This window comes from Heterocephalus glaber, unplaced genomic scaffold (genome assembly GCF_053883595.1).
Source record: "Heterocephalus glaber isolate CG9 unplaced genomic scaffold, H.glaber_assembly_v1.0 deba00001481, whole genome shotgun sequence".
NCBI lineage: Eukaryota > Metazoa > Chordata > Mammalia > Rodentia > Bathyergidae > Heterocephalus > Heterocephalus glaber.
Window position 1 is genome coordinate 5,578,473 of NW_028258317.1, and position 16,144 is coordinate 5,594,616.

The window sequence follows — 16,144 nt, forward strand, 5'->3', positions numbered from 1 at the left end:
CATCTATTTACTTCTATGGGTTCAGCAGCAGGTGTAGTTTTTGGCACTTGGTAGAGAAGAAAATGCTTCTGGGGTGAATTTTTAAAAAATGTCCAATGGCTAAAATGTGAGACCACAACTAACTGCAATAATTGGTGTGGGGAAGTGCTTAGGATGAATGTAAAGAAGTGAATAGAATCCTGACATGAGAATAAAGAGGAGGGTAAAGGTCAAATCAGGAAGGTCTGGGCAGATTTTCTAGAATGAGATTTGCCTAAGGGCATGGGAATTTTATGAAAGGTTTAACCAAGGGGAATTGACTAGATAAGAACTCTTTTGGCAAGAAAAATGAGGAAGAAATGAATTGGAAGAAAATATATTGGAGGCTAAGAAATATCTCAATGGTCCAGGATCCACCAGTGAAGGCCTGAATGGACAGTGGTGATGAAATGGTGAATAAGGAGTTTTTAGGTAGCAGAATCACCAAGATAGGGTAGCCATTTCAGAGAGAGGAGGGATTGGGCCAGACTTAAATCCAGAATGGTTCAGTACTGACATGAATAGGGCCAGTCATAGGAATATGAACCCAGTGAAGCAAGATGAGGCCACCCTCCCTGGTCACCTTTCTTTTCACAATCCCTTGCCCTCCACTAGAGTTTGCCACATAAAATATAGGATGCCCAGTTCATCTGAATTTCAGATCAACCACAATTATTTTTAATTTAAGTATGTTCCATAAAACATTTGAGCACTTTTTATTCCTATTTGCCATGGTGGCAACCCTGGTTTCAGCCCCACTGCTTCCTCCACAGCTCTCGACTGTTACCACATCTCTCAGGAGTGAGGAATTTAACCTTTTCTTAAGCCCTAGAAGGAAAGGAAGCATTATCTTACTACAGGGTAGGGATCCATAAACACTATTCTATTGGCAAATCAGTGGAGTCATTGTCCTGTAGTGTTCCTATGGCAAAACACGTTTTGGTGTAAAGAAACTATAACCATATTCCTCATAAACCAGTGGCCTCAAATCCCACACACAAAAGGGGAGAGAACAGGACAGAAAGAGCAATTGTAAAGACAGAAGAGGCAGATCAAAGAAAACCTCATGGGGTAAGTGTCAGGTCAAAGACTCCAAGGTCCTCGTGGAGCCTCAACATGGGTAATGAAATTACCAAGGCTCTTCTACTCCTTAATCTTCATACATTTCTGTACTTCTAAAAGGGCTACACTCAGTAAGTTTTACTTTTATTACTAAAAATAGCCAATGTTATCTCACAAAGGAAAACAAAGAAGGCTATTCAAAATTTTTGCTGCAAAAATTTTAAGATTTATCTTCAAACCAATGACAGCAGGTAGCACCCTTTGCATATAGGGAACAGATGAATTTGTAGCAAATTGGTAGAGGAGACTACATTGTGTAATGACTCTGCATGGGTGGTAATAAACCTGAAGGCTTGCAGTCAGGAGCAGCACTTCCTAAGGAAGAAGCTGCTCAAATTAAAATATCTAAAACCTCGAAGGAAGCCGATCAACATGCCACAGCTCGTTAGTAGAACCTTCACAATCTGATGTCACTGTGCACACAAAATGTTGACCTGGAGAAGGAAAAGATAAAATGATATGTTTTCTTTGTTACAGTGCCAATTTGCTTTTTCCCCCCCTTACGCATGAATTCCAGTGGGTGCAAACTATTCTCTCTAGGGAGGAGGAGGGGAAGAGGTAATCATGACAAATTATCCTTTCTCCATGTTATCATCATCTTGCTCTGTCTCTGTCAAATTGTTCTTCAAACACAGCAGTCTGCAAGCCCAGCTCAGCCTCCCCGCTTCAAGTGCTATTTATGCCTTTTGGATCAAACCAGTACTTTTGCATATCTCAGCCATTTCAGGGGCTGCGATGATGAACTGCACTGTTTTCCATCATTTTCATCGTGGTCACGTCCCTGAATATTTTTAAGGACAATGCGTTCCACAATCACTTCAATCTAAATCTGTCAATAATTATGATAAAAGGGGATAGTCTAAATTTCACCCATGAAGGAAGGGTTCCTTTTTCAAGCCCTCATGTTGCTTCCAAATTATCTGTAAGTAGCAACATAACCTTGATCTGCAACTTTGCAAAGAAGTGGATGTGATTTTTATTTTGTCTCTAATTTCCCCAAGGGAAACCAATCACTATTTCCTCTAAGAAGTGAGTGTGGTTTTTTCTTCTTAAGTAGTTTTATTTCTTTCATAGCTGTTTGTTAGGTCTTGGCTTCTTTTATTGAAATAAATACACTTGAGGAAAAAAACCTCAATATCCAAGATAGAAAATAGGGGGTAAAAGAAGGGAAGAAGTGGAGAAAGAAGAATGTTCCAAAGAAAAATAGAAAGTATGAAGTTAAAGAGATGCTTTGTCTTAGAACAATCAGCTCAGCAGGAAATTGCTGCTTTTTCCTCCCGAGTATTTTTCTGGATGCAAATACACTAGAGCACCTGCAGAATCTTTTAAGTTTCCCCATGATGATTTACAAGCTTCCCCTAGCACCGTTGCATTTCTCCCACTGTGTTCTCTCCCTTTTCACTTTAGTCAGTATCCTAGGAATTTATACATAAAGTATTAAAAAGGGATAGATGTGGTTATACACAAAACAAATGACAGATGATACAGGATTAGGAAGGTTGAAAATGAATAGATAAGAGTAGAAAGAGAGGAAGTTATTTTAAAAACCCTAAGGCCACTTCATCCAACCCACCAGCCATCTACACATTTGAAAAATTCAAGGCAACTTATGGTGTTAACTGGAAACTTGCTGAATTTTAGACAATAAATTAGGCTGTATTTCATCCATCTTCACACTTGGGTTTAGGAAATGTACAAAAAGAAGCTTCCCACTGGCCAGCATTTCCCTCAGTTCTCCAATAAGGAATGCAGTGAGCGGCCAGTTCCTGCCTCCATGACCTCGAAGGAAAATTGAGCTTCTCCATTTAATTCCTACCCAATGGGGGGAGTGGAAAGAGCACAGGATGTGGAATCAGGGGATCTGCATCAAAAATTTCCCATCAATGAATATGGATTATGTATCAGCCTCCTCGCCCTGAAAATCAGAATAATAATTTTAAAATCTATGCACATTAAATGACATGTAGGTAAACTAAAATGCTCCAATTGCTTGTCCTAATTTAAGGGGAGGTTCAGCCCCCACCTCATTATTGTGCCATCTACTTCCAAAAAGTAACCTCAGAGGTATTTGCTTAACCTGAGTACAAAGTGTGACAGAAAAATACGGTGAATGTTTACATTTTTAAAATTTATTACAGTAAAATACACATTATCATTAATCCCACTCAGATATTCCCCTCTTACTTCAAACACACTTATCCCATCATTGCTGCCACTTTCTGAAGCAGTTCTGGAAGTCCTCCTTTGTGTCTTTGTTTTTCCTTAAATTCTTTTATTGGTACATTTTAGGTATACAATACATTTACATTTATCATTGGGTGCTTGTACCTGTACATGATGTATCTTAGTTCTTATTTTTTCCCCATTCCCTATGCTCTCTTCAACCCCTCCATCCTTCCCTATTTACAAAGATTTTTTGTTTCCATTTTTTCCTTTTCTCATAATTTTTCCTTTCCCTTCTTTCTTTTCCCCTTCCCCTTCCACTTCCCCTAACTCTTTGGACCTTTTCTTCCTATTTCAAATTATCAATTATTCATTTTAATCATTTTAATCCTTATTTACACTTTCAGTTTCTCACAACAGAGAAACTATTCGGTATTTACACATGTGCGTCCTACTTATTTCACTTAAGAGTATGGCCTCAATGTGCATCCACTTAGCTGTAAATGTCTCTAGTTTGTCATTCTTTATGGCTGAGCAGTACTCCATTTTATAAAAAACACATCTTCTTTATCCAGTTTCCAGCCCTCCTTTGTGTCTTTAGTTACACTGTTGTGATTGTAGTGGCTATTGTGTTGATGTACTGAATCGATTCAATATTTACTTTTCGTGGTTATTTTGACTTTTGGGAAGAGTTAGAAGTTGCAGTGGATGTCAGTGGTAAATAAGGTGGATCGGGATAGACCAGAATGTTGTTAAAGCCTGCTTTCCCATTGGCTGCTACTCAGCAGCACCATTCATGTGTTTCTGATCACACCTCCTAAAGACACAAAAGAGGACTTTCAGAACTTATTCAGAAACTAGCAAGAACAATGGAATAAGTGTGTTTGAAGTGAGAAGGAATACTTTGAGGGAGATTGATGGCAATGCGGTTTTTAAAATTTTAATATTTTTAAAAAATTTATGGGCCGGGGATTTAGCTTAGTGGTTCTGCCACCTGCCTTGCAAGCTCAAGGACCTGAGTTCGATCCCTGGTACTAAATAAATAAATAAACAAATATTTAAACATTTACTGTATTTTTCAATTACTCCTTGTTTGCTCAAATTCTGTAAAAGGGCAAAATGAAAGTTAAAAGGATAACTTTCCTTAATGTGTTTCTAGACCAAAATGCTCATTTCTAAAACAACATTCAAAGTGTTTTCTACATGATTTTTGTCACTGGAAACGAGGTAGTGTATGAAGCAGAAAGAAGCTGGATGTGGTGCCACATACTTGTAATCAATCCCAGTACTCTGGGAGGCTGAAGTAGGAGGATCACAGGTTTGAGCTCAGCCTGGGAAACTTAGCAACTTAATGACACCCTGTCTCAAAATTTAAAAATAAAAAGAGCTGAGGAGGCAGCTTGATGCAAAGACCCTGGGTTCAATCCTCAGAAAAAAGGAAGGAAGGAAGGAAGGAAGGAAGGAAGAAAGGAAGGAAGGAAAGAAAGAGAAATTTGCTTTAACAATAATATCAAGTGTATAGCACTCTTTCTTCATTTAACCTTAACTCTAGCCCTGTGAAGTAGATACTAGTAATATCTCATTGTATGGGTAAGGAAGCTGAGGCAGAAGCACGGAAGTGACATATGCTCCAAGTTTCACAGCTGGATTCTGGCTAATTAGATCATGCAATCTACAGTCAACCATGATACAGGGTTGGTGATACACAGTTGATGGTACAGGGAACAGATGTGCTTTTGAGTGATTCTTCTTTCCTCAAGGATAAAATTCAAGCCAGCAGTACCACAGGCTCTCCACACACTGGCCTCATATAAACCCTCTAGCTTCATATTCTGCCACATCCTCCCATACTCAGCCACACCCACTGCTCAATAGTTCCTTCAGGGGTCATGGCTCCTTTGCAGCCTTTCCCAGTCCATGTATATGCTTCCCACCTCCACTCCCTTTGTTTACCCGCTACATCTTACTCCTAAGGAAATCTCCAATCGAGTATCCCCTCCAACCTCTAAACCCAATTAGGGCCACATTTTCCCCATTTGCACACTTTTCCCAGCTTGCAGCTTGCCTGGTTCTTACCAGTTGATGACATGGCACACGGCACCCAGTTCCTCCACTGTCTCCCCAACTAGCCTCCAAGTTCCTTAGGAGGAACAGCAATTCCTGAAGAAGCAACAGCTATACATAATACTTAGTAATTATTTCTTCAGCTCTCATTTTCTGCACCTTAACATGGACATTTAGCCTCTTTATTGTCTATTTGCTAATTTTTCAACCTGTGCTCTGAGAATTAGTGAGGACTGCTAAGAACCCCACAAAGGCCATAGAAGGAGCAGTGACTGAAGTTATATGCTGGCTTTCCCATCTCTGGAATATAATGCCTGATACCCACAGCTTAAAGGAGGAGTTTAATTTGGCTCATGTTTTCAAGGGATTCAGTCCAGGTAGGCTGGGTCCAAGGCAGAAACATAATAGCAGAAAGGTGTGGCAGAGCAAGCATGCTTAGCTCATGGCAGCCAAGAAACGCAGCAGAGGAATAGGACCCAAGAGAAAATAGGTCAGAGCCCACATCCACTAGCCAAGGTCATGTCTCCACGACCCACCCTGACATGCCCAAAAGTGTGGTTTGCTAATCGGCAAGGTGTTTTGTTTTTGTTTTTGTTTTTTTTGGCACCAGGGATTGAACTCGGAACCTTAGCCTTGCGAGGCAGGTGGCAGAACCATTGAGCTAAATCCCTGGCCCTGCAAGGTGCTTCTTAATCCAGCTAAAATGACATATCAAGACTGATGATCACAAGCTGCCACCTTTTCCCTAGCTTCAACTGTATTAGACATTTATTGGGCTCCAGCTAAACTATCTTGTGAAGAAAGGATTCTGAGTCTAAGTCCTCAATAACTATGAAAATCACACTGTACTATGTGAGTTACTTTTCTCTCATTGCTGAGACAACATACCCAACACCCAGAGTTAAAGGGGAAAGGTTTGTTTAGCTCACAGCTTATAGAGGTTCCAGTCCATAATCATCTGGCTCCAAGTCAGAGTGGCACATGGCAGAGGGGTATTACAGAGGAGAAACAGTTCATGGCACCCACAGGGTAGCAAAAGCAACAAGGGAACCTGAACAACATCTTTCTACCCCTTTTATCTTATCCAGACTACCGGGGTTAGAGTGATCCCAAACCAATCAGTGTATCACTGTACTGATCTAGTAATCGCACACCCTTATTCCCAGCATCACACTCTAGATTCAGCCACCTCTGAAAAGCCCCATCTATGACCACATGAGGTTTTGGGGGACATGTAGACCCTAACCAAGACAACTCCCCACTGGGCTTTGTATGAAACACTTCTTTTGCTATTTTGTTTTACGATACAGATTCATCTACTTATTCTTTTGGGGTTCTCAATCTTCTTTTCTTCAGCATTCTTGTAAATTCAGCATACATACAGTCCTTAAACTTTAGAATTAACCTTGACTCTATCTTCTTTCTCATACTAAATGACCAAGAATTCTTGGTTCTACCTCAAAAACACCCTTCAAATCTGATTCTCCATTGCTTTGATATGATTTGGAACTCATCATCTGTTAAGCAAGCAATTACATCTTATACCTTTCCCTCTCCTGCTCCCTCTCCCTCTCCTATCTCTCTCCTCCCCCCCTCCCACCCCCCATCTGTCCTAGTACATGTACTGCAGCCAAGATCATCTTCCTAACACACATATGTCCCCAAAGTCTGCTTTCTCCTTGCCCTCCAGCTCCTCAGTCCCAAGCACATTATCTTTCAGTCTACATCAACACAAATGCACAACTGGAACCCCTTCAGAATCCAACAAAACAAACTTTACTGAAAAATCAAACTTTACTGGAAAAGTGGCAGAAAAGACTAACAACTTCCTTGGAAGAGCAAACCATGTAAGAATTCAGAATAAATACTTCTCTCCTCCTCCAGTGTCCTCTGTAAGCCAGGCCACGCCTCAGACATTCTCTCCAAACTTGCTCCTGGATGATGCCTAGCATCTTGTGCTACTCTCTTTTCCACTTATCACAGACAGACCCATCCCTGATTTTTCTCACTATTCGTATAGGTACAGATCTTAAACCTGGGGCCTACATGTGGGAAGAGCCAGGAAAGGACAGGAATTGGGGGTTAGGCAGACTGGATTCGGATCTCAGTTCTGCCATTTCCTTGCTCGGTGACCATGACAAGTTACTTCATCTCTCTGAACTTTATTTTTTAACATCTGTAAACTGGAATTACAATATTCCTTTCAACAAGATGCACATAAGGATTAAAGGTAATGTATGTAAACCATAGAGCACATGATAGGCACCTAGTAGACGGAACTAAAAGTAACTGTGTTGCTCTTACTCCTCCTGCTACCACATCTCACCATGCTTCCTATAAGGAAAAAAATTCCTTCTGTGTGAACCTCGTCCTCTGACCTTTGAGGTCACTCTGCTATAGGCTTACTGTTATCTGATTACCACCTACAAAGAAGGCTGCTGATCTGTGGGTAAATATAGAGATGTCCCTGAAGCTGAAACCACCGAAAGAAGTGAGCAGTTGCTCAGGAAAAAAAAAAAAAAATGAGTTATAAGTGTGGGTGCTAAGCAGGCAGGACATGGAGATCTGCCCTTCTCTCTGGATCTAATGTCCAGAAGTAGGGATATCTGCAGCTGTTCTCCTTAAAGGTTGCTAACAGAAAGGTGACCCCCTCTGTGCAGGGGTGAGACAACAAGCATTCCTGTGGGGACCTCAAGCTAGCAATAGATAACCTAAAGGAAGCTCTGGATTCACAAATGCTCCATTTGTTTTCCCATTGTTTTCCCATCGGCATCTTCAAGCAAGTCTTGTTGCACATCTCAGCTAGGCCCCTGGGTGAGTCTTTTACTTATACAGTACAGCTACCATGGGTGTCAAAGGTACAACAGGTTCATTAGAAGACAGCATCATATGCAGGAGCAAGCCACATAGCAAGCCTGGACCCACCCTTACTGAAAATCCTTGTATGCTTGCTACATGATTGCTCCCCCATTTGATCCCCATTTAATCAATGTTACCTGGGTGACTGTACTTGTAATGATATTGGTTGGTCATGGTTTTGCCCCACCTCATGCCCACCTTGTAAATTTCCATTGGGTCTTACATTTTGTCCCACTTTATACCTGCCACACCACATGGCTTTGCTGTATAAAATATCTTTGAAAAGTGGGGTGGGTGGGCAACCCACTTTCCAGTCCCCCTTCTGTCTCTCTTAGGCAGAAGCTTTCTTTCTCCCAATAAATTTTTCCTCCTCTTAAAAGAAAAAACAGTTTTAAATTAACAAACAAAAGACAGAAAAGAAGAAGAGCATCATAGCAGCAGTAAGACAGGAGAAGCAGCAGTAGAAAGGTGAAGCTCAAAAGGAAAGTCTGACATTTTTTATCCATTTCCCCTTCCTTTTAAAGGATTTCTATTTCTAGTGCCAATTTTGCAGTCTCTGAGTCTTATTTTTATTAGGAATGTGGTATTTCCATATAAGTACTAATCAAGTTTTGTGGCTTCTTGGGGAATTCGGGGAATTTCTTGTTATCCTTTGACCTCATTTACAGGACCAAAAAGCAATTGGAATAGCTAACCTAAGAGATGAAGTAAGAATCAAGTGCTTAGAACATAACATTAACAAAATCCTAAACCAAACACACAGATTTATAGACACCGCAGCAGAATAAAACACCATTTCATACCAAACACCATCCAAGATGGAGCCCAAGAAGGACCACAGCTCCTGTGGCAGTGCTAGGGGAGGTCGAGGTTCTTTAATAGGAGATGCCCTCCACCTGCCTTATCAGACACTCATCTCCCTTGTCCAATGTGACCAGATTCTTCTCCATCCTCTTCAACAGCAGCTCCAAACCTCAGTACTCACTTTAGCCCCCTATGTTTCCCCTGCAGCCGTTTTCGATGATCTCACATAAAATTATCTCACAGACAGAACAGATGACTCAGCTTGGACTCCCTTATCTTCTTTATTTCACACCAGCAACCATCCCACAAGCACACCCTGATCTTCTTGCTCTAATAATCAAGGAAGAGCTGCTCCTCCTCCTACTCCAGACACATTGTTCCTTACTGTTCTTTATCTTATCCTTTCTCATCAGTGATCCCTCAACTTTTGATAGTTGAAATTCTCCCTCTCTATTGGATCCTCCCTTCACCACTGGGAAATATGACCAAGTGTTTCCCAAATCTGGTGTCCTTTCCCATTTCTATATTCCTATCTAGTGGCTACTTTCCTGTCCTTCACTCTTACTCAGAACCAGTACACTCACAATTGCTTAATGATTGAACCACCATGACTTCATCACTGTGCACACATCATGGAGTACTTAGGCAAACCTATTTGGTACCAGTCAACCATGCCCCATCTCCTCTTGATGCAATCAAGAGACATGCTAAACAGTAGATATATGAGGCTGCTGCAGAAACAGCAGAGCAGACTTTTTGACAGTAAACTTTTCTTTATAAATAGAAGGAGTGCACTCTAAAATGATGCTTTGAAGTATAGAAGAGTAAATATAGAAACCAATAACATAGCCATCTACTATCATTATCAAGTGTTATATGTACTATACTTTTATATGCCTGGTAGTATAGTAGGTTTGTTTACACCAGCATCACCATAAATAGCCAAGGAGTGTATTGTGCTACATACAACATCACTAGGCAGTGGAAATTTTCCTGCTCCATTAGTACTTAATAGCACACCACCACATACGTGGTCCATTGTTGACTGAAATGCTGTGATGTGATACAGGACACTATCTATAAAGTCACACAGTTTCACTGTACTGAGATCTGATCATCCACTTCTCAACTCAAACCCCTAGAATGCTCTCACCAAAACCATATGTGAGGTCCACATTTCCTATGTGTTTGAATCTTCACCTCTGTGACTCGTACCTCTGGGATTTTCAGCAGCACCACCAACTTGATTATCTGGAAAGAACCTGTCTACCCTTAGGATTCTGCTTAAGAAGCCCCTTCTCAGTGATTCAGCCCAGGCCTCTCTGGACCGGGTAACTCCTCAAGGCATCTAGGCAGTGCTTTGTGCACACCTCAGCAACACCTCTCTACACCTTAAATTTCGCTTGACTCTATGTCTCTGTCTCTACTTCTGATCTGTAAATTCCTTAAAAACATAGGCACTGTGTTCTCAGTACATGGCACATAGGTATCCAAGAAATATTTTTTAATTTAACTAAATTCATTCTAGTCTTTTACTTACTAAAGTGCAAGTTGAAACAAAGATTGTGTTTGTGGAAATCTTGTGGATTGATCTAAACTAGAACCAAGTCTTTGTTGGTTTTTTTCTATAGGTATAAAACATTAAGAAAATTCACAGATGGACATAGTCTCCATATTGAAACTGATCTCATGTGCTTTGGTTCAAGTTCACTTCCAGGTGTGTCACATGCACTGTGGTTATACATTAATGTTGACTCTACAACAAATATTAAAGAGGTTGCCTGGAAGGCACAGAATTCTAGACCAAAAGAAAGACACTTGGGTTCTAGTCTTAGCTCTGCTCATAACTAACTTTGGTCAAGTCCCTATTCCATTGTCCCTTTTTAAAAATCATGGGGTCAAATTCACTGATTATTAAGGCCACTCCCCCACTCTGAAGGGCTAAAATTATAGTTTTTTCTAAGGCTTAAAACATTTTATGGATGGTGTACAATTGAAAGTCATAAGTTTCAAGAGGCTGAGCATTGTGACACCAGCCTCTTGGAAGGGACGTCAGCAAGGATGTTGAAGTCCCCAAGAAAGTTAACCATGGATGAAATGCAAGGTAATTTTCCTATATGTAAAGTGGGAATAATGAAGGCCATCTAAATTAATCTACATGATAATTCAGAGGATCAATTTACCTGATGCATATGAAAAGGCAGTATCAGCTGTCAAGAACTTTAAAAAGTTCTTATAAAAACTATTATAATAGTAGCCGGCTATAGGACAGGAAGACCTGTAGAAGTTTCTCTAGAATTTAATCATATAACTAATCAAATAATCTAGCACCCTTAGTTAAAAAAAAAAAAAGCAGTACTCCTTATATTCACCTATAAAAGACACCAGATCTGAAATCTCTAAGAACCATCTAGACTCATCATAACCAAGGTAAGAAAGAAAATTTGGCAAAGATTACACTGACATTTGAAATACATACAAACTGTTATTAATAATAACAGCAACAATAGTTCAGCTTGCACTTTAGAGTTTTTAATAGACATATTTTATCAGTTATAAAACTGAGTCTCAGAGAGGTTAAGTAATCTGCCCATTGCTTCACAGCCCAGTAAGACAGGAATGCTTAGGTTAGAGTTGCATAAAGCAAATTTCCCAGTTTCTCATGGAACAAGTAAGAAAATTTCTAAAACATAGATATAAATACATAGACAAAGTGATGCATGTGATAAATAAAACTGAAACTCCCTATGCTACAGAGCTCATGAAAATGATTAGTGCGTGTGTATAAAATTTTCATTGTTTTAGAATGGAAAACCTGACAAAAAGACCAGAGAAATGTAGCCCCAATCACACAGCAGTATCTGAAAACACTGAGTCCAACTTTGCAATTAGGAGATTTGCTCCTAGGCAGGCAACAAATAAGGTTTCATTTTCCAAGGGGACAGTGGGCAAGTGGGCATAGGAACAACAGGACACACATACACAGAGCAGAGAACTCCCCACACCCTCCGGCCCTAATTGTATAAACACACAGGGAAAGTAGTCACAAATCAAAGGAAGTGTCACTTGCCCTGGGATATTTCCTGGGATATACAGCTTGCCTTTTATTTCACCAATACACTGTATTGTAACATTATAGCATTTATGAGATTCCTAACTCCGTGCAAGTCCAAAAACTTTTGAGAGGGTGGAAACTTCTCAGTTGCTGTTTTTCACAGACTTGGCAAGGTTTAAGGTTACTAGATGGCGGAGAGGCTAAAGCTAAGAGCAAAATCCAAAGGAAGCTGCTCCTTGATCTCCCCCTTGATTAGCAAATGGATTTGAGGGGATTTGCCCTAGGAATTTCACATCTATTCTGTCACTTTAATCAAGAACCTCACTTTTTAAAATTTCCTAAGCCACAGCAGTAACATCTAAACTAGAATCTGAGTCCCTAATTTCAGTCCCCTCCAATCTATCTCTTAAATGATAACTAGATAATACCAATCTGACCACGTCACACTCTTTAATAAGTTTTTTTTTTTAATCTTCCAATAAACACCAGCTGCCTACAGGATAAAATCTACACCTCGCAGTGCTGAATCCGAAGTTCTGCATCCTTTGGCTCCATTCTGTGTCTCACCCTCAATCTTGCAATTCAGCCTCACCAAGTTAATTTCAGGACATAATCCCAGGGGTAACATATTCTCTCGTGTCCCCAGGGATTCATTCAAGCCAGGTTTTCTGCTTGAAATGCCCTTTTCCGCTGTCCATTAGACAAACTCCTATAATGCTTCAGAGCTTCAGCTCAAATGCCACCTGGTTCAGGCATCACCATCCCATCCCCTTCCAGGAAAATTAGTTGCTATCTCTGCCATGTGCTTTTACAGCCCTGTGCTGACCTTTTCCTAGCATTGTCCTCAATATGTTACAATTGCCTCTTTTCCTGGCTGTCATTCCAACTCGACCGACAGAGCAAGAATCATGTCTTTTATACACCTGTACATCCTCAGTTTGGGGAGGGTGTAGGAGAACACAGAATAAATGTTTGTGAGGTTTGCTGGAAACAGCTCATGAAGTATTTATGAAATTCCATAAGTATGTTGTAGACTGTATCAGGAACTGCATATTTAAAATGTTAGGATCTCTTTCAAACTGTTAAAAATCAAGGACACAAATTGCTACACTGCTAAAATGAGCTCACCCATTTGCTCCCAAATATTGACCCATAGACTACATACAATTTCTGATTTTTAAAATGTACTAGGTCATAATAAAATAGGAATACAGTAATATAGTGAAGTTTTCTACCATTCTCCATTTGTTTCCCTTCCTTTTCCTCCTTTCCCTTCTCCTCCTCCTTCATCTCTCCCTCCATCTCTCTCTTCCTCTCCCTCTCTGTCTTAAGTTAGCTTTGCTTTAAGAAGTGGAGTGGTAGTAAATATTAGCTTTGTCTTTTATTTTGCTTATTTGTTTTTGCCCTTGCTTGGCAATCTAAACACAAGTAAGTCAATATTGGTCTTTGTAATAGTCAGGGTCTCAGCTGGAAACAGAATTCACCCCGAATGGCTTAAACAAAGTGACTTCAATGAAGGGACCACTCACAGGCCTGAAAGGGTTAGAAGAATAAACAAGGGTGGTGAGATGCCCAGAGAGGTCCAGAGGAAAAATGGTATCACTGGAGCCATGGAGGAGCCACCAGCAAAAGCTACAGCTTTGGAAGGACATCACAATTTCCAAAATGCAGCACCAAAGCGCAGTATCTGTTGTCATTCCCCAGTCTCCTGCCAGGGAATCCTATTGATCCAAACCTACTGGAAGCTTAATAACAAGTGTGCAACTCACGAGGGTCAACCTTCTGGGCACAGAACAGGTCAAGGATGAGCACAATGGATAGGGGGAAGGGAGAATGTGGAATAACCTGCATAATTTTTCCCCAATGGTTTAGTTGGTCCATGAAAACTAAATCCTGGTACCACTAAACCAGTAACCTGAGCACTCAAAGGGAAACAAACTCCTAAGTTCTAGATTAACCCCTCCTAGTTATCAGCTGTGTGATCTTAAGCACACCTCAGTGCTACACTTCTTTTCCTCTTAAACCAGGAATAATAATCAATGTCCAACTACAAGGCTGCAGAAGTTGAAAAAAGCAACATATACTAATGGCCTTAGAAATGACAAAGTACCATAGTTTAATTTAATTGACATAGATGATTGGCTCTTAACAAGTAATAATCCAGACAAACCTCCATGTGGATTTTCTCCTCACATAGTGGAACATAGCTTTTCCTTGGGGGTTGGGGGCAGAAAAATGTCAGAAAGGTGAACGTTACTTTCATCTTTACCATCAATGTTATAACAAGGATAAACGTCATTCGTTCTAAAGAAAGAATGCTAAAGTAACCTTTTCACATCATGCTAAGAGGATTTAGGATATCCTGATACTATTATTCAAAATAAGACTGAAATTTACCTTGTTTTTTATGTACTTTATTACTTGAGGAAAATAAGAATCAGTGGCAGACTGCACATTTACTGTTATTCCCATTACTGTTATAACAACTGCCTTGTCAGCCAAAACTGAGTCTCTGCAGTGGCCTAGGGCTAAACAGAACATTACCCTGGGAACATAACACATTTTTATGGCATTTCTTTGGCCTATTTTTCCAAACACTCTAAAAATGTAGTAATCATGAACACTGTAATTGATTCCATCAACAATCAATAATCAATGAAGTCGTTCTTTGCCAGTTGGCTAACCATTACCACCTGGAGATCTGGGCTATTGGACATGCCAGAAGAGCTGTTTCCTCCAAGTCTGTTCCAAACATGCTTCCTATTACCTTCAGCTGTGACAAAGACAAGAATACGTACCATCAAAAAAATTTCCAGCAGAGATTTTAGAGGCTGTGAATGGAGGCTGAAAGTCTGAGTTCTGTTAAGTATTGTTCTAGAGATGTACAAATTCTGTAATAGGGTAGCAGAAAGAAAACAAGGATTAAATTCAGAGAGATTAGAGTCCAAATCCTTTCTCCCCTATATACTAGGTTGTGTGGCTGTGTGTAAGTCACTTAGTGTGGCTGGACTTCAACAAAATAGATAAATAATTTCTTCCTTATTGCATTGTTGCAAAAAATAAAGAAGATAATATATCTGGTGCACCTGTGCTGGTACCTAGCATATAACAGTTGCTCACTAAATAAATGTAATGATGAGCATGAGGTTAGCCTACCATATCCCAAAGCAGAAGGGGTGACTGGCTGAAGACATCTAAAGTGAGTGAATATAAGGCTTGACTTTCTTTTCAGACAGAAATAAATGTTAATCAGTACTTCTCAGCTGTCATATTGTTTGTCTGCCTAGAATACCTCCCTCTTTCTGGGAATAGCACTCCCTTTTTTAATAAGGACGTTGCGTCTCCTTCCATATCTATCCAGCTGCAGTGAGGTTGACTAGCAATACTTCTCTATACCACCTGGACCATGTGACCCAGTCTGACTAGTCAGGTCCTTGCCTGGGATTTTCCAAACCAGAACCAAGAGAAGAGAGACTTTTCCACCTAGATGTCAATGCTAAAAAGATATGGCCTACAATCTATCTGTGCCCCAAACTGAAGTCTCTTGGTTAAAACAGATCCTAGCAAAAGAAACTGATATGTAGAGTGAAGCAGAAGCTAAAAGAAGCAAAAAAGAGAAAGGGCCTGGTGAAAATTTAGTTCTTGATTTCAGACATCCCTGAGGCCAGTTGCAGCCCACTCACCCATCCTACAGTTTGGTTATCAGAAACAATATTTTCCTTTCTGCCTGTGCCAGTTAAATCAGTCTGTCATGCTCAACTATGCTGACTACTACAGTGGTCATTCATCTTACTAAAGGACAACCTAGATTCAAGACCACATGTTTCTACCTCTTCAGAGCACAGAATGAGAGAAATATTCATGAGAAAGACTTTGGTGGTGGGGACAAGGAAGACAGCATTTCTTCATTATCTCTTTAGTCACTCATTCAACAACTACTACAAACTTTTACTATTACCAATGTATGAATTCAAGAGAATTCAACATTGTCCCTATCTTCGTGGTCCAGAAGACAACATGAATTGAAAGGGCATGATGGTAGACTACAGCAGCCAGCAC

The 16,144-nt window shown here is 40.2% G+C and overlaps 1 long non-coding RNA gene across 1 annotated transcript in view; it reads right to left on the reverse strand.

Annotated features, from left to right (window-relative positions):
* Positions 1-627: 627 nt before the first annotated feature.
* Positions 628-16,144, reverse strand: part of LOC110349977 (uncharacterized) — a 44,922-nt gene continuing 29,405 nt past the window's right edge. Inside the window, exons 3-4 of the long non-coding RNA XR_002396211.2 lie at positions 14,884-14,976; positions 628-1,574 (exon numbers count right to left, since the gene is read on the reverse strand). This is a non-coding gene — a long non-coding RNA (uncharacterized LOC110349977). The remainder of the gene's footprint in view (positions 1,575-14,883; positions 14,977-16,144) is intronic.